This window comes from Bombus bifarius, unplaced genomic scaffold (assembly GCF_011952205.1).
Source record: "Bombus bifarius isolate JDL3187 unplaced genomic scaffold, Bbif_JDL3187 scf7180000008072, whole genome shotgun sequence".
NCBI lineage: Eukaryota > Metazoa > Arthropoda > Insecta > Hymenoptera > Apidae > Bombus > Bombus bifarius.
In genome coordinates this window covers 167,165-189,572 of record NW_022884432.1, presented here as the reverse complement: position 1 = coordinate 189,572, position 22,408 = coordinate 167,165, and the positions used below count along the sequence as shown (strand labels likewise).

Sequence of the window (22,408 nt, the reverse complement as noted above, 5' to 3'; positions counted from 1 at the left end):
AACTATTCGCACGAAGTACGAAATTTGCAAAACATGAAGCAACAAATGTAAGATTATTATTCCATTTCTTACACCGCGAATTTGTTAAATATTAACGTTCGCAATGTTATCTGAATGCGCAGTGTCTTCAACAGGCCAGTAAAACGATTTTACAATGATAAATTATAAATATTAAAACATCGCATGTGGTCGAATTTTTATTACAAACTGGTTCATTTCCTAACCTCTTAATGCTAGAACATCCTTGCAACGCGTTGATGAAACACGAATTCTCCTATTTGCTGCGGTTTTCTGTATTCCTTTCCCCCCCGTTTGTTCGAGTCATTTTCTCCACGAAAGGAGGCCGAAAGGAACAAAAACTGATGGGAAATGCCATTCGTCTTATCGGCTAACAAAGCTTGCGATAAATTTGTCAATTTTCTATGTTAAGCGGAACGAAATACTCCGGATTTCGACTAAAAGAGCGTTGACAGTGCCCGGAGCAAACAATGAACTTGTAAGGAAAGACTGAAAACGTACAGCAAAGTTTCAGCCGCGGACCGCATTAAAATTCATAGGCTGACAGTTAAAACGGATGTAAATGTATCCAGAACGATGCTGGAAGGTGAAAAAATTAGCATGGAACGGTCGAGTTCTCGGTAAACGAGCGATAGAAATTGTAGAACGTCTAAAAGCGTAACTTACTGGAATATTTTAGTAATTCGGTGACAGCGAAGAAGAAGAAATCCCCACGAAACTTTCTCCGAAAAGGCACTTCCACTTTCACCTCGCGTCTCTCGAAAATAAACCCGTAGCACTGCTAAAAATATTTCTCGTTCAATGCACGCGATAGAAACTGGCGAATTGTTCCGATTGCCCTTAAGGATCGGTAACAGCGAAATATTCGATAGAACTTCGATAATAAATAATACAGTTGTCTGGTGAATACGCGGTGTCTACTTTTCAAAGATTGCCGAAGCCTAATGCCGAGAACATCTACCAGACCAACCGACCCAACGTAAAAGTCGGGATAGCACTGGCGCTGCTACTCACTGAATGAATCTATAATTGCTTTTGTACAGCAACGTGGTGGGGGCGAGCACGTGATCCAGGGCCGAGTGGTGGGGCAGATCGTGGAAGACTCGTCGAGGGAGCATTAAGAACTCTATTTTAGCGATGGCTACGATACGGAAACGACTAACGAACCAATCCATTCAAACTTCGACTAATAACTTGCGAATGACGCGGAATTTCAGCCTGCGTTTTGGTATCGTAACAGGCCGTCGTTCGACTATTCCGCGAACGAAATGAATGAAAAAGGTAAGGAAGAAATGACAAATATTCTTGGCCTAGACTATCATCTTCTATGTTGTGTGTTTATCACTTTAGTTATATAAACATACAGTTACAAAAACATACAAGATCGAATAGAAGATACGTATCTAGCGGATGAATATTCTGTGTATTACGTAAAAGTAAGTTGAGCAACTGTTTCTTGGAATTTCATTTTTTTTTTTTTTTTTTTTATGCTAGTTCCTAAACTTGGAAACAAACGTTGCAGGGTACGATGAAAACAAACAAATTATGAAAAAATTTATAAGAGGAGCCTCTATGTATGCTTGTTGGAATCTGATGAACGAACACACTGATTACATATGTATATTTTAGTAATACACTATGTGCTATGTTAACGTAACACGGAGAACAGATTTACAACGAATTTCGTAGTACATGCGCAGTTGCGAATCCAGTCAGCGGGAGATCTTCCGAAGAAGGATCTTAGGAGCGTGAATTTAGTTCTTAATTGATAGAAAGCGCGAGTTCCGAATGGACTTTGAATCGTTAGTTTATTAGTAATTTATTGAATAGGGTGTTTTGAACGATGCCAATAATGAAAAGCCGGAGTTGGAATAAGGATTCAGTACTAGTACATCTAACAGGTTATTAGATATTGTAAAATACGTCGGATTCTCGATAGGTTATCCTCTACGCATAGCATAATAAACGACCAAATTTTGTCTCTCACGTTTCGCTTCGAGATACTCTGACGGTTTGTTTGTAGCCATTCCAAATACATTAACACTAATGTATTTTGTATGTGACAAGTAACGTTGCACAACGTGTAACTCGCACTATATAAGTTAACTGCTAAATCGTTTTCTTCGTAATTCTTTAAATTAGATACAATTCATAGAACCTGTTTATCGTTCCGATCATATCAATCAAATATTTTAGGATGGCATTCGTCCGAGAATAATCGTTCGCGTGTCACGCGCAATTGAACAATTTTAATTAAAAGAAATTTAAAAATTCATAATAACAACAATCGTACAATACTTAAAGCACATTTCCATTAAATCGTTGCCAATGACAATCTTTCTAAATTAGATGCAATTCATCGAATTTGATTTGTTAATTCTATTTATAGAACATTACCAGGAAGGAAAACGTTACACGTAACAATTGTTGAACAAGTTGGATAAAAATAAATGTTAGCAAGGATTGATCGAAGCTGTCGCTATTGCATGTGCGACAGAGCACATGGCTCGCGGAAAAATGGATTCCTTTTAACTGGTTTACGTGCGATCTCGCCTCTGCTATCGCGTCATCGTTCTCGCTTACGAGTTCGTATTTCCGTGGGCCTCCCGTCGAAACGTCACGAATTCCGACGATTTGACGCCGTACACTTACGATGTTGGCTGCCAATCGATCGCCGCTGCCAGACTAGCTACCCCCTCCCCGCCGATATTCTCGACATTGGCAAACATTTCACGAACTGTTATACGATCAGAGGTTCGTAAAACTTGACAATTTTTACAAAATCCCGATACCGTAGAAATACATTCCGATCGAACGAGCGCTGTAACATTTTAATCGCCTCACGCAAATATTTACTAAACTATATATTATTGGGACAAGTGTATCAAATGAAACTTGTTCTGTTTCAAGGGGGCGCCTTACGATGACCGTCAAATTTATCTGGGTGCACGCGTTTCTCAGGTCTCGAGCTATCGTTGTTCTTTTAAATGGAACTATACATTTCTTGTTATATATTTATTACAATTTTTTTTTTCACGAAGTTTTTAATTTTACTTTACAGAAAAAGTATGAAAGTACTTGTATGAAGAAATGTTTAATTTGAAAAACATTTGCACGTTAACGAAATCGAGCGTATGAACAAGGAAAACGTAAACATAAAAGCACTGCGTTATCTTTCCTTGTCCTTCATACGATAAGTCTTGCAAGATTAAAGTTGTAGTATCTTTTAAACTAGTCATTTTTCGATCAAAGTACCTCAACAACTTTTTGTAAAGAATTAAAAAATGCATCGCATGGTCTCTAGAAAAATGTATATTTTTATTTTATAAAAGCCAGACATTGTAACTGTTATAGAACGAATTTTTAAGGTTATGGTATAAGAGTTCATTTATTTAATTAAATACAAGTTACGTTACGAATAATTATTATCGATGACGGAATTTCATTTTGCTTGCTAGTAATCATTATCGATGGACAGAATTTTATTTTGGTTATAAATAACCGTTCAAACTAAATACAATCTTTGATTACCAGTAATCGTTGCCTATCGAGGACAGGGATTTTATTTTGGTTATGATTAGTCATTATCGATGACGGAAAATTAATTTTGGTTACGAATAATTATTATCGGCAGCAAAAAAGTTTTGCAAAATTGTTGGTAGCATCACTGGCAATTAGCGCATATTCATTGACAACATAAAAAAGGCTAATTATAAAATTTATTGTATTTAAAAAAAGAGCACGAAAATATGTGAAACAGAGAATAGAATGAAGATATTGTACTACCATAATTTTTATCATATTCGTTGTTTCACACATTTTCATACAGTTTCTTTACTTAATAAATAAGTCTTATAATTAAGTTCTTTTATGCTGTCAGTAAATAGTAATTATCAGTAATGTTAATGATAAATTGACAATAGTCGAATATAACCAAAAAATAATGTTTTCGCAGCTGATATTGGTTAGTGATAATAAAAAAAATTTTCGGTGTCGATAATGTAATGATCATAGTTAATCAAGTGTAATTAGGTTAACCAAATTATAGTTAACCAAAAAGATTCCTGTCTCATTAATATTAATATTATTTAAATATTAAATTTCTGTCATCGATAATGGTTACTGGTAGGTAAAAAATATTTTAATCAATGTAAGTTTCATTTGACACATTATTTCGAGTAATCTGTAGTGTGTGAGATATTTACATGGATCGATTAAAATGGGACACCCTGTATAACACCTAGCAACTTGAATTGCTCACTCAAATAAGAATCCCAAATTTTACGAAATATTACGTTTCCATTAAAAAAAATTTCTATCTCTTCCGTTAATCATAACAATTAGCCGATACTTGGAAAATAACACTTATCGTGTGCCATTGATATTTAATGATAAATCACTAGATGTTTTATGTATGTACTAAGATTGTCGACGTGGATAATTTTAATTGATTTTCGCGGAAAGCTACGTAACTGTTACACTTTTCGCTAGCTCTTATTGCGCCTTCAATTTTTCCTTTTTTCCTTTACATGTTTGCTAAAAACTGTCAACGTGGAGATAAACGAGATTTGGAAATATTACACATTTGTATGATTTACAAATAACGTATTTATTTCGGTTCTCTGCTTCGTCTTCATCGAATATTTGAAAAAGACAATGGCCAACAACACTAGTTCCAAAAAAAAAACGTCAAGAAACCAAAGAAACCACAAACTAGCGAAGATATGATGATATATTGTGGTACTGAAATATATCATAATATGCTTATTTTAACATTAAGTATACTATGATAGAGAAATGTCGAAGTTATTGAAAATAATATAAATATAATATAAATGTAAATATATTATAATACAGTAATAGAACACTTAGCGTATAGGTTATAAAAATTACATTGGCGGCACTGCGATACAGATACATGTTCGGTAACATGTTAAAAAGCAAGCGAAATTCTACTAAACGTGCACTTGTGTAAATGAAGATATACGTACTAGTCATTAAGATTCACTGCAATAAATAACATACATACATATTTAAAGAAGACAAAAAAAGAAAAAAAAAGAAAAATAATGCAGGTAATAGTCGTACGTTGTATCTGACGATTGACGAAGAATTCTGGTAAAGGAAGGGACAAAAAAAGAGAAGAAAAAGGCACGGACAGGAATCGAGAGGAAGAGAGGAGGGTAGAGAAAGAAAGAAAGCGAGCGAGCAGGCAAAACCCCACAGAGAAAGAGGGAACGAGAGAGAGAGAGAGAGAGAGAGTTGCGCGTACCTAAGACACGTTATTCTTGTTCATTTCCAAGAATAAATCCGTAAGAATCCAGCTGGTCGCACAATACGAGTTTCTCTTAACAAAATACGCTGCTCCCTGCGTCCCTCTCCCTGTCAAACATTTTGCAAGCTTTCCGATTCACTCTAGGTCCAATATACCTGGCGAGCATTTGTTTCAAGGAAATTTTCACTGGAAACCGTAAAATCTTATCTGAAGACTCAATCTTGCTTTCAGAATTCTGCAATATTTAAGTGAAGATTTTTCACTGCCAATATGCTGCAGCCATGTATGTACATTTGTAAAAGGAACTTTGCCATCTTTGATGGATCAAATCTTAATACTAATGTCCTAAACTTTTTGTGCATTATGCTAAACTATTTTTATGAGAAGTCGTACGTTTTAAACGAACCTCGACTCGATTTTGTTTTGAATAAGACTTTGAAAAAGTTTATCAATATTCATACTGAATATACGTATTTTATGGAAGTACAAGTATCATTGAATAATCGGACGTTGAATAATGCACATCGCTCATATTACACATAGATAATAATATATGTGTATTAATAATGTATATGTATAACATATACACATATATTAATAATCATTGAACTGCAGATTTTTATGCATTTTTATATTTCTATGAATATAACTAAAAAAAAAAAAAGAGAAGAAAAAAAACATAGAACCTGAATAAAAATTTGTTCCAAGTAAACTAAATATTATAAGTACTCTAGTTTGAATATTTTTACATAATTTTACATATCATATGAATTGTGTGTGTAGTTTTGCGCTTTCAAATTTCCTAGAAATACAAATCACGCATCTAATAAAATATTGAAATGAGAAGAAATTAATTACTGTTTATATCTCGATCATGATTCCTACTAACGAAATTGTTCTGTCCTGGAAATAAATATGTCATACTTTTATCTTCGACGATTACTGTGACATGAAAGTTTAAGCAATAACGACTACGCGTTACGTAATTCGAGCATGTGCATTCGTGGAAATTGCTATTCCAAAAACGTGTTGAAATCGAGCAAACTCACTGAACTCATAAATTTTATGAAACCTTTACCCATCAGAAAAGTGTTCCCTACTGATGATACACGAAGTACAAAAGAGGAACACCTGGTCGTGAGTCATAATTCTGAGACCTATATCCTACCAGACCATGTGACGTTTCTTTCACACAGTCATTCGTATCCTCTGACCGACGAGAACCTTTTATATAGTCCATTAAGTAGTTAGTTTGCTATTTATTTCTCTTTTGGAATACTTTGGTATAGAGTTTGCATGAACATAACCTATTCGCAAAAGATGGCGCTTGGAAGGGAGAGTTCCCTCTCATCGCCCAACGAATATTCCACTAGTTCGTTAAGTATTATATTATTAACCGTTTGATAATGTTCTAGGAGGTACTTTACTGTAACAAATTGTTTGCCAATTGTTCTTCGCGATATTTGTTCTTTTAGGTGGAACTATATATTTTTTATATATAGTCGTTCGATTTAGTTCTTTAATTTTTTTAAATCCCTACAAAAAAGTACCAAGGTGCTTGTATCTGGAAATGTTTGGTTTTAGAAAATATCTCAACGTTAATTTAGCTTTGTTAAGTTAAATTGTAGTTAAATTAGCTATCCTCGTCTTTTATACGATAAGTCTTGCAAAATTAGAATTAAGATAATTTTTAAAAATTAAAACTTTTTAACTAATCTTTAAACCAATATCTTTTTGCAGAGAATTAAAAAGCATATCGAACAGTGTACGGAAAAATATAGTTCCATTTAAAAAAGCCACGCATCGTAACTGTTGCAAGAATTCTAGAGGTTATGGTATAAAAGTTGATATATTTAATTTTCAAAAAATTTAGTTATGAATAACCATCGTAAATGATGAAACTTTTTCGGATTACGAGCAATCATTACCCACGACGAGAATTTTATTTTCGTTACGAATAACTATTATCGATGACGGAAATTTAATTGTATTTAGCAGTAATCAATATAGATGAGCGGAATTTTTTTTTTCTTCTTTCGTTACTAGTAACCATTATCGATGGCAGGAATTTAATTCTGCTTACCAATAACCATTATCGATGACCCGAATTTTACTTTGGTTACAAACTACTTTCATAAAGAATTAACGATTTATCGATTACCGGTAATCATTATCGACGACAGAAATTGTACTTTGGTTACGGATAACCATTACAAACGATTCCAATTTTAGAGTTCCCTCTCTTTGTTCAACGAATCTTCGACTAGTCCATTAAGTGTCATGAACCATAATAGTGCTAGGAAGTACTTTATCGAATTTCTAGGACTTTTCTGGCGTTCCTTACGAAGAATCTACATAATCTTTCGTGTTTGGATTTTACATATACAAGGCGGGGTTCTTAACTGGAACTACTTCGATTTCTGCGTAAGCAATGATTTTCCTGAAAAATGTTTCAGGTAAGAGTTGTATGATGTCGAGGAAGATAATTTGACGTGATTAGCTGTTTTATGGGAGAATATGTAGAGGACATACGAAACCTCGAAATCTCTTTAGAAAAATTAACATGAGAAAAGATTCTTTCCGCCATGAAATAGTTTGTCTCGAGAAGTTTTTTCATACAATGAAATGAACAAGCCAGATATTTAGGTGATCTCATTTAGCTGAGACAGCCTGTATATTCTACCTTGCTGTCTCTGCTTTTGGGTCCAGTAACGCAAGCCAATTTCACTTCTTTCCTGCTTTTTTACCTGAGATTCTAATCGTGTATCTAAAATCTAACACCCAATCTTGCATTTCTCTTTCAAATTTATATTTTTCTTCTTTCTTCTTAAATATTACAAGTGCTTGTTTGCGAAACTAATAATTCTGATGTATAGTCCTTCGCCCACCAGAGATACTATACAACCTAATACGTGATATTTTCAAATTTGTGAAGTATTTGTAAAGTATCATAGAAAAATTATAAAATATTTACTTGCAAATTTACAAGTATTCTGCATGTGGTGGACGATACGAGAAATTTTCTGTCCGCAAATCTGTGTCCTGTGTATACGACCGTGATACGCACGCTTCGTTGTTCTCAATTGTTTCGAAATTTCCTTGTTTACTGTTTACACGATGACAGTAAACATAGATAGCGAAAAGTCAAAAAATCGTGCTTCCTCACTTCACAACGTTTAAATTTGCAAATACAGTAGCAAATGCAGCAGAACGCATTTGTACGCGGAAAAGCTGCTGTTAGAAAGAGGCCAGCAGGAAAATAGTTTTAACGGTTCAAGGAAGGAAATGATTCGTTAGATGACGTGCCGCGTTCAGGACGTCCGTCTGTCGTCGAAGATGAGGAATTGGATGAATATATGCGTTCAAACTCAGGAAAGAGGTTAGTGCAGTTGTGGAATTAAAACGGCGATTACATCATTGAAGAAAATTACCTTTCGAAAAAAATATTTAAATCTTCCTCGAAAAATTCTAAAACCTTTCCGGTATTTGATGTCTCACGATTTATTGATTTCATAGACACTGTAGCCTGATGTTTTATTGCGCGGAACGTTCGAAAGAGTCAGTTCGCGATAAGAAATATACCGATCGCTCGAAGAATAGGAATTTTGCTTTATACGAAACTGGACAAATACTCCTTTGTTTCGTGCGGAACTTCTGCCGTTTTCTTTAATACGTCGATTCTTGGAAACATTCTGTCTAACAGAGCATGAAGACGCAATGTCAACAAGGTCGATAATTCGTGAGATATTTCAGATTTTTATATCAAGTATCTTCCCTTTCAACGTAAAATATCTCACGAATTGTTGATTTTGTTTCTTTTATATCGTATCTTATTATCTTTTGACGTAAAATGTTTCCAAAAATCGATATGTGTAGAAAAAAGGAAAAAAAAAAGTTCCATTTAAAAGAGTGAAATTGACCTTCATACGACTTTTATGTATTCTCCTATAAAAAAAAAAAACTAATCACGTCAAATCACGTCCCTTTCGAAATCATCCAACTCTTATCTGAAATGTTTTTCGTCAAAATCATGACTTTGGTAGTAATCGAGATAGTTCCAGTTACGGGTCTCACCTTCTACATTTATCTATGTTGCTGTAATTTTTACACATTTTTTTAAAGAGAAATAAAACTGGTAACAGACTGAAATTTCAATCGCACTCTTAAAAAGAAATCTCTGCAGCAGATAAGCACAGTTCAACTTTAAAGGGCCGTCATTTTTTTTTTCTTTATATATATATGTATACACACACACATTTGTGGTGTCTGTGCTTATCTGCTATATATATACAAAGATATAAAAGGAAAAAAAAAATGGCGGCCCTTTGAAGCTTGACTATCTGTCTTTGCAAAAAAAAAAAAGAAGAAAATAAATACGAGATAAAAGAAGAAGAAAAGTATTTTTAATCCTGACCAAGATGATAACGACACACGCATTGAAGGTGTAGGGGAAATTCGAAGCTAATCAGTTGAACAGATTCTAAGATGTTATGGAAGCCGTTTCAGATAACACGGTTTTAAAAAAATTCTATCTAAATAACATGTGTCACGAGTCACCCTCAGAATTTCTAATTTTCCAGATTTATTTTTGAAGTTATATATCTATGCATTTTAAGAAAATGCAAAAAAACAAAAGAGGAAAGAAAGAAATAAGAGAAACGAATTTTTTCGCAAGTCTGCAGTGAACAAACGCTTTTAACGACACCTAACGCTCTAAACGGTCAAAAAGAAGAGAGAAAGTTGGCAACATTGGCGCGCTTGAAAATATCACGTATTAGGTTATATTGGATCTCTAGCGGGCAAAAAATCAAAAATCAGAATTGTTAGTTTCGCAAAGAAGCACTTACAATATCTACAGAGCAATGCAAGATTAGGTATTAGATATTGGATATATTATAATTATTATTATTATGCTTATATCAGCGTATTTCGTTTTGACTAAAATTTGACTTCCATGCCCTTAACAGACGCTAAGTTGTCTGAAGTTTGCTAAATAGCTTTGTGGATAATCACGATATTTGTTTTATCTTACGGAGATATCGGAGACATTGGGAACTAAGTCAACAAACACGAAAAATTACAGTTTTATTCACACAGTGAGCTGCTATACGTATAACAATAGCCTTGAATTGGTTACGAAAGAAAACAATATTTCTGAACTGTTTGTTATTTTATATTTTATGTTTATTATATTTATTATTCTTCGTCGAATGGCTGAAAAATCGTGCGTATCGTTAAAAGTGTTCATCCTGGATGGAAGTTATTCGAGTTTATACCGGTCTGTAGCTACTCTTTTAAGTTTAACCGCTTTTATGTAAGCAAAGAAGATAATATCTGCGAGAAACATTACAGGAATATTTGTATTCAAGCACGTCGAAATACTCATTTGGTTTCTGCAGTAAATTCTACTAACGAGAGGACTATTCGATGTAATAATTTGAAAAATAAAAAGCTATTGAAAAATAAGAATTCAAAATTTGTAAAGATTTTGCTAATTGTTGTACGTCGGTGAAGCATAAAGGAGGCTATTCATGGACGTTTATCTATTTTTGAATTCAGACGAAACAATAATAGCAGCATCACATTGGCAGAAAATCGAAATTATGCATAGAAAATTGATTAATAGATAGACGTATGTTTCTGCATGATAATTCTCGGTCTCACGCATCAAAAATAACTACAACAAAATTACTTGAATATATATATCGCCAAGATCAATTTTGGGTGAAACTTTATTTACCTATTAAACAATAAATAACGAATTAAACAATATTTTTATTCTAAATAAGAATTAAATTTATATAGAATTTATATGTAATTAAATATTCATTATTTCTTACTTGCAAATAATATTTTATTTTTTATTTGCATTTAATTGGAAAACAAATGATAATATATAAATAAATGGTTTTTGGCGTTGTCCTATCTGTTCCATTTTGTACAACACGAAAAAATCGTCAAATTAATATGTTTACTTTTCAATGGATAGATCGCTCTTCACAATTGTGTTTAAAACTAATCGCTTTCCGAACAAGTTGTCCCAAAGTCTATTTCATTTTGGCGCATTCATCAGAGCCAACAATCATTATTAAACGTTACAAATTGTAATTTACGTTAATCTCTCTGATTGAAACGTTACATTTGTGTAAAAATAAATTTGCTCTACGACCGATAAATAATAAATAAAAAAATAAATTTGTATTTGTAAATAACAATCAACCTCACTATTGTAAATAATGTATTCAGACTCGTTTAGATAATAAATGTGTTTCTGTTTTTTATTCGAACTTCAGTTAACGAATGACTCTCTACTTGAACAATTATTTAAAGAAAAATTTATACAATAACGCCCAACATTGCCATTACCTTTGGCTACATTAGCTACATTGGCTACGCCTTTCTCCAATAAACTAGAATTTCCTTTCACCTAACATCACTTAAAACTGTTTCTAAAGAATAAAACACTTCCTATATGAAAAATATTAATTGTATTACTAAGGAATCATTTCCACAAAAATAAAGATAAAAAAATATATATTAACGTATTTGATAATAAAATTAATTATATTATAATAATTATATTTAATAAATATATAAAACTGTTTCTAAAGGATAAAACACTTCCTATATGAAAAATATTAATTGCATTACTAAGGAATCATTTCCACAATAATAAAGATAAAAAAATATATATTAACGTATTTGATAATAAAATTAATTATATTATAATAATTATATTTAATAAATATATAAAACTGTTTCTAAAGAATAAAACACTTCCTATATGAAAAATATTAATTGCATTACTAAGGAATCATTTCCACAAAAATAAAGATAAAAAATATATATTAACGTATTTGATAATAAAATTAATTATATTATAATAATTATATTTAATAAATATATAAAACTGTTTCTAAAGGATAAAACACTTCCTATATGAAAAATACTAATTGCATTATTAAAGAATTATTTCTACAAAAATAAAAATAAAAAAAGATATATATATATATTGATATATTTAATAATAAAATTAATTATATTAGAATAATTATATATACATATCAACTGATATTCCGCCAAGATAAAATGATAAGAGATTCCATTGATTGAGTTAGATAAAGAATGTATGTATTGGTTTGAAGATTACTAAAAACGGTACTGTCATCTGATTTTAAGATAAACGATATATTATACATAATGCACAGATGATTACAATTAAACAGATACGATGAAAATAAATGTAACAAATATATGCACAATACATAATAATATTTCTACTTCAATGAAAGTTGATATTGACTTTACCAAAAATTGTACCTTCATGTTTTCAATAATAGTAAACGTAAGAACTTAGAATCAAATTGGTCAGTTTAGTAGTAACGAAGTGATTACCAGGATGTTAAGTACTTTCATAAATAGTACTTAAATACGTTACACTCCTATCCTCGTGACATTTATTTCGGTAATAAAAAATGTGATGGCCGACAATGTTCGAAACGTGTCGTCGTACATCGTACGTTTCCAGAAAGCTTTTATGTTTCCTGAACAATGGGCGGAGGCCGATTCCGTTATTAGGAATACAATGCGTCCCATTGTGTATTTACGGGGACCCTAGTGGGGGAGATTTCGTGGTAAATTGCCGGCTTTTGTAGAAATCGTTCTTTTCGAGGTTGAACTGTTCCAACGTATTCTTCAAACATTGATATACCTAGCTTTTTACATACACCACGTCTCAAAAAGTTTGAGCAAGCATGAGTATTATTTATATGTGTATAATATAAACATATTTATAAAATACGTTTTTATTAAAATGAACTTTCTCCTACTAAATATCTGATTTAAATATTCTACAGGGTGGTTGGTAACTAGTGGTACAAGGAGGTGATTTTACGCGAAAAAAGAAGTCGAAAATATAGAATAAAAATTTTTTTAATTTTTTTTTATTTTCAAATTTTTCCATCGAGACAACGATCTACAGTAAAATCCGTTATAACGAAACGTGATAAAGTGCACGCGTACCGAGCGAAAATTCAAAGTCGATTTTCTCGAAAACAAAGCCTCGAACGAAAAATTTTTATTCTACATTTTCGACTTCTTTTTTCGCGTAGAATCACCCCCTTTCCGCTTGTACCACCAGTTACCAACCACCCTGTATATGTTTGCGCACGTTATGTGCACCCGGTAGATTCCCGGAATTCTGAATTTCCTAGAAATGCCTGAATATGTATGTCTATGTATGTAAGCTTTGCGTCTCTAATCGAGTAAAAAAATTAAAGTGTGTATGTTCATAGCATTATTGGCGATATTAATGGCGAAAAAGTAAACTCAAAGTAGGTGTTAAAGTATCTTCTGTGAAACTCGTGACACGCATAGGCATAGTCTCGCCATAAATTGTCGGACTCGTTTAAAAGCGACAGGATTACGTTGCGTTAATATATTTAAACATACCATAAAAGTAACGATAGTGCTACGTCTGTGAGCCATAAACGTTGTTAGATTAACTCTTTTCTCTCCCGTTCTAATTCGCCAAACGAACATTCCAAATTTTCGCCAGGCTTTTTGAAGCGCCCTCTACACCGTAGATAAATAATAGAATTTATTAAAGCAGCGAGTTCTATATTTAACTTTCCCGTGATTGTAAACGAGAATACCAGCATGTATGTCCTCTATTCATTTTTATTGGGTTTTTACTCTCTCGTGAAAGTTAAATAGACCCCTGGGTAACAACCTGCTTCGTTTCAATAACAGAACAACGGGAAATAAATAACATATCCGCATTATGGCATTATGGAGTACCAATTATCGCTAACAATAAGTACGCCTCTGCAACAATGCACTGGCAATAACTGAAGCAGCGATAGATCCATTGGAACGATTTCCTTGAAACGATACGAGGCCTGAGCACGATCGCAATTTCAACTCGAACGTTGAATTACGAAAGTATCGAACTACTGTCTAATCCGTATCCCACGGACGAAAATCTCACGTGTCCGCGCGTTTCAGTTTCCGCGGAGCGTGTCGATGTAATTTGTTACGATTAAACCGTAGTTTCACAGGAACGCAAATGATTTTATAATACGCGGCGCGTTACCGGGCGCAATCAAATTAGAAAGCCTAGCAAAGCGTAGGAATAGCAGTACGGGCTAGAATGATAAAGGTTACTAGAAACGAGCTGGCCGTTCATCGAGGTGGATCGAGGACTATTTCAGAGAGGATTCCAGGAACGTTTCGAACGGAGAAATCGAGAGACACGCTATGCTCCCATTTCAACTGGTCGCGTATATGGGCCTCATAGTGGCTGTTATCGTGTCTGTTACCTTGTGGTAGAGTCAGGCATCTTATCGCAAACAAACAAACTTCTTTATGGCGATTACACTCGGTTCTCTCGAATCGACCTTTCCTCGAATCGGCTGTCCAAGGGCGCGCCTTCCGATTAAGGTCGAGTCAGCGATTGTCCGAAATATACTTCACGCGACGCTAATACTGTTTTACATATCTCTCCCTCCCTCCTTTTTTTCTTTTCTTTTTCTTTTTTTATCGTGTTTACACTACACACTCGTGTCGCGTTCGATTATCACGCTTGTTAACACTTTACGACTAGAATTTTATGTACATGCCTCTCAGGGTAATAACGATACCAAACAGACGTTTATCAACTTTTAGATGACGAAGAAGAACTATGACTAGCTGTTTCGAATTTTTTGTCCGAGAGAGGTAAATAGTATATACAATTTGCCGAGTGTCTTTGACTTCTTTCAAACTGTAATACGTTGAGAAGGGTTATTAAGGTTAAACCTAACCTAAAAGTAACTATAAAAATAATGAAATTTATAAAAATATTATAAACGAAAATTAAGTGACAGAAAGTAAATAGAAAACAGTGAGGGAGAAAGTTTGATCTAATGTTTATTGGTAATAAATTCAATCAGCCAAAAATAACAAAGATTGAATAACAAGAATGAAACTTAGTAATCATCTGGGTCGCTAACCGTATCTAGCTCATGGCTAGTGCTCGGTAGCTTTTCAATTTCTGTATCATAATCGTACATCTCTTAACTTATGGCTTTAAATATGTTTTAGATTCTTATTTTCCTAGATTGAGGTTAGGTTCAGGTTTAGTTCTAAAGTAAGAAAGTTTGGAAAAATCGGAAATGCTCACCCAACTGTACGCTATTACTACACTGTGGATTTTTATGAAAATTTATATTTTCATGGATACAATCAAAAGAGTAGGACCTATTTAAATAATTGTTTTTAATATTCAAGTGTTTGAAAAAAACCAAAAATGTTCAAATTATACGTTATTACTAGATTGCAGATTTTCATGCAATTTTTATGCAAATTTGTATTTCTATGGATACAATAAAAAAGTAGGACCTATTTAAATGATTGTTTTTAATAAAAAATGCTTACTATATATATATTGTATGCTATTACTATACAATCAAAAGAATAGGACCTAGACAGAAATTTGGCTTACCTATTAAATATTATAAAAAGTACTATATTTTGGGTATTTTATATGTTTCTGTATATCATGTGCATTCTATGTATTTCTCTATCTTTAAATTTCTCACAGTTGTATAAAAATCCGCAATCTAACTATTACCTTTCTGAGAGAAGAAATTCTAAATAATTCTAGTTCTTCGTTGCCATCTAAAAATTGATGAATTATGGTATCACTGTAAGTAATATAAATAAATATAAAAAAATAGTAGCTGCCTCATAACATGGAACGCCTGATTTTAAAACCGTCCCAAGAAGAGAAACATGCTTTCGTCAATCAAACTAACGTTAACATACGACAAAATTAGTAGACAGGGATCGAAATAAACAGGTGCCTTCCGTTTTCAAAAATATTCTCTTCGAACTTAGGTGTTTCGTTTAAAAAAATATCTGTTCTTGTGGAATTTTTATGGAAAGAAATGTCACCCCTAGGAATTTCTTTAAAAAATCTTCTCATGGAACAGATATTTTAGAGTCTGTGTACTAAAAGTTCCATAAAAACGAGTTATTTTGGAACGTGTATTAAAATAGGTTCCATAAGGTGACTAAAAGTACCAACCTATTAGTACTATTTTTATTTAATTTTACTTAACAATATAATATCATATTATTCATATGTTTATTGAATGAAAAATATGAAAATCATAATATAAGTGATTAATAGTTTTATAAGAAATTTTTAACAGAAAAGAGTTTGTTAAAAGTAATAAATAAATAAAGTCTTGCATAGTTTAAATAAATTGAAATACACACAAATTCTATAGTATAATATATAGATAACGTTCTTACCTTCCTAAATGTACATTTCAAACAGAAACAAAGAAACTTTGAACTGTGAATTATCTACTTACATATATATTACAAATAAATAATGTATTCAGAGTAAGAATTCAACTGTAATAATTCCTTAGTATTATTGCAATTCTAATACTATTCATCCAACAGTATTCAGTATTTGTAATAGAGCTTTATTATTGTTAATAGAGTATTTTTAATAGAGGTTTTTTAATGTTGATGTACAAAATACTTGTTCCTGTTATAGAAACATTTTTATTTTTATATTTCATAAGTTCTAGCCGAAGTAAAACTTTTCTTTATATGTTCTCATCGGAACTTATAACGCGAGGACGTTTTCTAAAAAAAGTTCCCCGGCACGTGTTTGAAATAGAACCTATTAAAAAGTTCCATAACCCTATCGATCCCTATTAATAGATATTCGTATGTCACTAGTTAACTGTGTTCAAAGCTTGAGTGTCTTGAGGTCATGGTAAAGAAAGTTAAATGCTGAATCGTTTATATCCACGAAGACTTTTTCATGTTTTTGTGTCTTAAAAAATCCTCCCAAAATTTTCGAACGCTACTTCAACTTTCTAGAATATTATCCAATAGTTTTCACATGTTTCCTTAATTTTTTTAAGCAGAGAAAAATTTAAACAAAAAGAAAGATGACAAATTACTTGAAATTACTGGTCGAAAATGATCCATTTTCATGTGCAGGTGGGTGACCCACATGGAATATCTAGAAAATTTGTAAAGATATCTCAAAGAACTTTGCTTTTACTACGAAAAATTAATATTCGTTTAAATAAAAAAAAAAAACCGATACTTCTACTTTTTTAACATATATTATACTAATTTCCTTTGTCTCGTACACGTTGAGCATGTGAATGACGCGTCTGAAGCACATCTTTGTAATCTCAATGAAAACAACGAATACATTACATACATTTTTCGCTATTGTTGTCTCTCATGTAATTGCTGCCACAAAATAAATATAGCTCTGTATCACCATCATCATCATCAGTAGCAGCTTCATTCACATGTTCCATATTAAGCACACTCAACGTGTTGCATATTGAATACATACGTACTTCGACAGACAAATAGTAATTACATTAACAAGGAGATGGCAAGCACTGCGAAATCTCGAATGAGTTGATTGTATATGCATTCGATGCTTCAGGTCGATGATAAAACAATTCCAAAGGAATTTGAGTGCATTTGATTTCGACAAATTAATTTTAATTCTTGGCGTACCTGTTTCTTCTTTTAAATGTTTTTATTTCAATTTCCACCTACAAAATGGTAGAACTATGCAGGGCACTATAATAAATAACAATGATCAAAAATTTATCAAAATAAATCGTAAGTATTTAATATTTAAAAAAGTATAATATCAATATCCAAAAATGTATAAAGTAAGATGTAAGAAAAAAACTTATTAGTTTCTCGAAAATAAAGAGCCGTACAGGCAAATCCTTTTAGGGCTGTTTCAACACCAACCTAATACCTAAAGCATCGAATGCACATATAGCCAACTTGTTTGAAATTTCCTGTTATCTGCTTGAAAGAAAAAACTAAATTTAACGGTAAATTTCTTCTGAATGCTCAGGAACAAGCGTGTATAATGATAAGTTGTGGAAGAGTAGTATTTTTTAACTTGCTAAAAAATTTCACTGTTTGACTCGTCTGTCAAAATCTTTTATGCGCATTCAAACACAACAGTCAACAATATTCAACGACTGATTTCCAAGTAAAGCTGAAACGTGAATATGCTTGTCTTTTGCTTTTTACGAAATATTTTACATTGTTGCCAACCGATGTTGCTAGTTACTTCCGGGATATTGCAGGGTTCTATATTAACTGCAATTATCTTAAATAAAAATGAACTTTCTATAGCGCTCTTAGATTTGCTCTGAACAGCTTCACCGAGCACCAAACTTCACTGCTACATATCCGTCCCCATTTTTTATTGCTATGAATTAAAAATAAAATTCTCTCCTTAATAATTAGCTTAAATTTCTAACAGATACTGAAGTAGAGACGTTAGTAAATTATATTAAGCTTGTATAGAATTTTTTGAAAGCCTGGAACACTAAAAAATGTGGTGGGCTCAAGGTTGCAGATACTATAAATAAAAAGATCCAAGTACTAATAGAAATATGGGATAATATGATAGATGAAAGAAATAGATAAATGGATGAGTATGTTACTTTCAATGTACAGTTATAAAGGACTAACAAAGTTGATTACTGACATCTGTTTGTACAAAGATCTTACGTGAAAAGATGTAACAGAAGTTATGAAAATTTAAACATAATTTTTATTTTCATCCTAATGTTAAACTGTATGTTACTGTTACAACAATTTTGCGTATAATATCGTCTATTAAATAATTTTTATTATAGTTTTCTAAATAATTATTCCAAATATGATATATTAAAAACGAAGATAAATAAATTAAGGAATAAATTTTAAAATGTAAATAAAATAAAAAATAAGTAAAGGATAAGTTTAAAAATAGAAAATTAAGGCGAGTTTAATATTTATAGGACCAACTTCAATTTTTCCCTAAAAGATTATTTCACAATGTAAAGCACAATGGAATATATGTTATATGAAATAAGACATACATTATTGCAGAGTATTACGCCCTCAAGGAAACATTTTCAAGCTCGTAAATTTTAATTTTGTAAGCTCATAATCTTCTATAAAGAGAACACGCCACTACTAAGTTTACATTCTGTAAATATAAAACGAAAATGTGCTAAATTAGAAATGAGGAGATTTGGCGCAAAGACTTTTTCTTAGAAAATGTTGTTTCGTAAATATTTGCAATTGAGAGCGAAAAACATCACAGATCAAACAGAACGCTTATTTTGTGTACTTTTCAGCATGACGAAAACTTGAAATAAAATTAATGTAATTACCAGTATTTCTCCTAAATGATTTCCCGTGCACAAAATATAATGTATTTTACGGGAAATTATAGTTATATTGTATATTAAAAGGGTTTTAAAGTTACAATATATAATTTAAAAATTATTAATTGCAAGTAAAATAACAATTTTTTAATATTTTTGGATGTAAACAAATAGCGCTATCGTTTTGATACTTTTCTTTAATTCACATGTCGTTTAACATCTTCTATTGTAAAGATAAATTGCTACTGAATGCTACTGATTTATCTGTACACTTTAGATTAGGTTCCCTATCGGATCTTGTAAGTATCATTAAATAGATAATTAAGATAAAGGAGATAATTTATACGGTGAACAAACAGTAGTAAACAATTTACGAATTTTACGGTAAATACCTTTTCACTTTTTTAAACAATGATTATCACAATTTAGTGCTAATAATATGTGTTGTACTAATATAATATCTTAGAAACGATAGAGATACACAGAGAAAGTGGAAAACTTCCACGTGTAATTCTTAAATATACGATTGACAGTTTAAACATTCGCGATAGTAAACGTAATGATAATATCGTTAAAAGTCAAGTTAAACACTCAAACATAGAATTAATACGGAAAAAGATTGCGAGCGGTTATTTCTTAAATTACAAAATATACATATGTATCTATTTGTAAAACTTCTAATGACATTAGCAATATATTCACCAAGTATATAAGTTTCTGTGTTCTGAACAATAAAATAATAGTAATAAAGTAATAAGCAGTGAGAAGATTTTTAACAATTACAACACAATATATTATATAATATCATATTACTGATATAAAATCAATGTCATTTTGGAACTTGTATTTTAATTAGTTTAAAGAAATATCAAGCGAAAAAATATAATTGAAGAAGTATTACGCCATTCCTTTACGAATATTCTCCCTATTTAGAATTTTCGATTATATAAATTTATGCTATTTTAAGTAATCTACTTCCGGAAAGAGAAGTAACTATCGAGAAATTAGAAATTTGTATAAAAATAAACATTTAAAAGGATAAAGGTGAACGTACCTTCTACATTCGTTCTCGAAGCGTCCTCCTTCGTGTATATACAGTTACGGTTGCACAGTATAAATTTCAATTTTAAGGGAACTCTGATACGTTTTTCACTAATCAAACTACGAATTTGGAAGGCTATCACTACTTAACTTCACTTATTCTACATTTGTAATAGAATTTGTGCAGAGATTCCGTTTCGGCAAATGTGTTTTAGCGTCCCAAACGAGCTAGTTCCGCCATTGGCATTATTAGTTCTAAGAATCGACCACAGGGGGTGCTCAAAATCGGCAATAGAATTACCTCCAAAATTTAAATTGTTAATTTTGCCCATTCGACAGTAGGAAGAGAATTAATAGATGAAATATGTTTCAAGAAGTAGAATTATACAATGAAAAATGGATACAACGTGATATACTACGTACAATTTATATTTCATATTACGTATATTTATATTGTTATAGTCGTTGCTATAAATTACGGATATTTATCTATACATATACGTATATGTCTCCGTAAAAATATTGATATTTACAATTTGTACAGTTGTTTAGAACTAAGAAATATCATGATCACATTATATCATTACTGTTATGTTCTTAATAGCAATAGAAAGCATTTACATTACAATTTATGATTAACATATATTAACTTAGCTTTAATAAATAAATGTATACCTCTAACATGAAATTCGTATTTAATATTTTTTTAATTTCTTAATGTACAAATTTTTCGTTGAAATCACAGCAATATTTATTAAAATTCTCAAGGGAATTAAATAACGCATAAGTAAATTTCGATGAATTTAGGAATACCGAGTAGGTGTTTATCTTTTTACGTTTCTTTGATGAAATATCACTGCGTTATGCGTATGTAATAAGATTATTCGTCAGTTTCATTTTGGCAGTAGTCCTTTTCAGTTAAATATTCCTAAATTCATAAAAGTTTCAATTGTAATTAAATTATATCAGAGAAAGTATCTTCAGCGCCATCTATTAATGTAGTAGACAATATCTGATAGAAATTGCTTCCTCACAAGATAAAGTTTAAAATGTATGTAACTTTTCGTAAGAATAAAGAACATAGTCAATATTAAATTCTACTAATAATATACACGATGTATATCCTAGTTCACTAGGACATTCATAGATAGTTCATTCTAGTTCCTTCCGCAAGACGATGTCGGCATATTTGTTTTATTTGAAAAAAGCACTTTTTGAATAAAACAAAATGGATTTAATGTATTTCCTAAATTCGTACGGTTGGGTTGATCTCGACAACGGTTTAAGGAGAACTAGACTAATCTAATCGGAAATAAAAGAAAATTTCGAATGCGAAAGTCGATCGTTCGCATAGCGTTCGAGCATCAACTAAAAAAAATTACGTACGAAAAGAGACACTTCTTGCTTCATATAATCGGAAGTATATACTTTGTGGTATATTTTGTAATTCTTCTCTTAACAATATTCTACGAGGGAAAATAAGGGAAAAATATCATAAAAATATCATAGGTTCAAAAATACTTTAGTAAAAAATTACAACAAAAATGCGGAATAACAACGGACTGATTTTCCTTCCATTCAGTATAAGAACAGATTAGCGCTATTTACCTACATTAGTTCCTTTCAAAGCGTCATCTGTTCTTATAATTATGGGACTAACATACATAAAAACTTTAAATTATTACATTCCAAATTGATTTCTTTCAATTTCCGTGAATTGTAGATCAAATTCTTTGATATTAATTTCTCATGTGTATTAACTTTTATCTGGTAAACCTTTTCTTTTAATGTTGTTAAAAATCCAGTGACATGATGTCTGGTGATTTTGAAAGCCAATGAATTGATTCTCCTCGGTTTATCT

The 22,408-nt window shown here is 31.6% G+C and overlaps 1 protein-coding gene and 1 long non-coding RNA gene across 3 annotated transcripts in view; one reads left to right on the top strand and one right to left on the bottom strand.

The window, feature by feature from the left end:
* Nucleotides 1–20,801, bottom strand: part of LOC117208411 — a 31,906-nt gene extending 11,105 nt beyond the window's left edge. Inside the window, exon 1 of one of the 2 annotated variants that reach the window (XM_033449605.1) lies at nt 20,561–20,801. The gene's annotated coding sequence lies outside the window, so the exon portion shown is untranslated. Of the gene's footprint in view, nt 1–684; nt 1,062–20,560 lie in introns of those variants that run through there. The other variant, XM_033449604.1, reaches the window with a different exon arrangement.
* Nucleotides 1,100–3,435, top strand: LOC117208413. Its single transcript, XR_004487686.1, has 3 exons — nt 1,100–1,299; nt 1,369–1,454; nt 1,541–3,435. It is a non-coding gene; the product is annotated as an uncharacterized LOC117208413 (long non-coding RNA).
* Nucleotides 20,802–22,408: the final 1,607 nt, after the last annotated feature.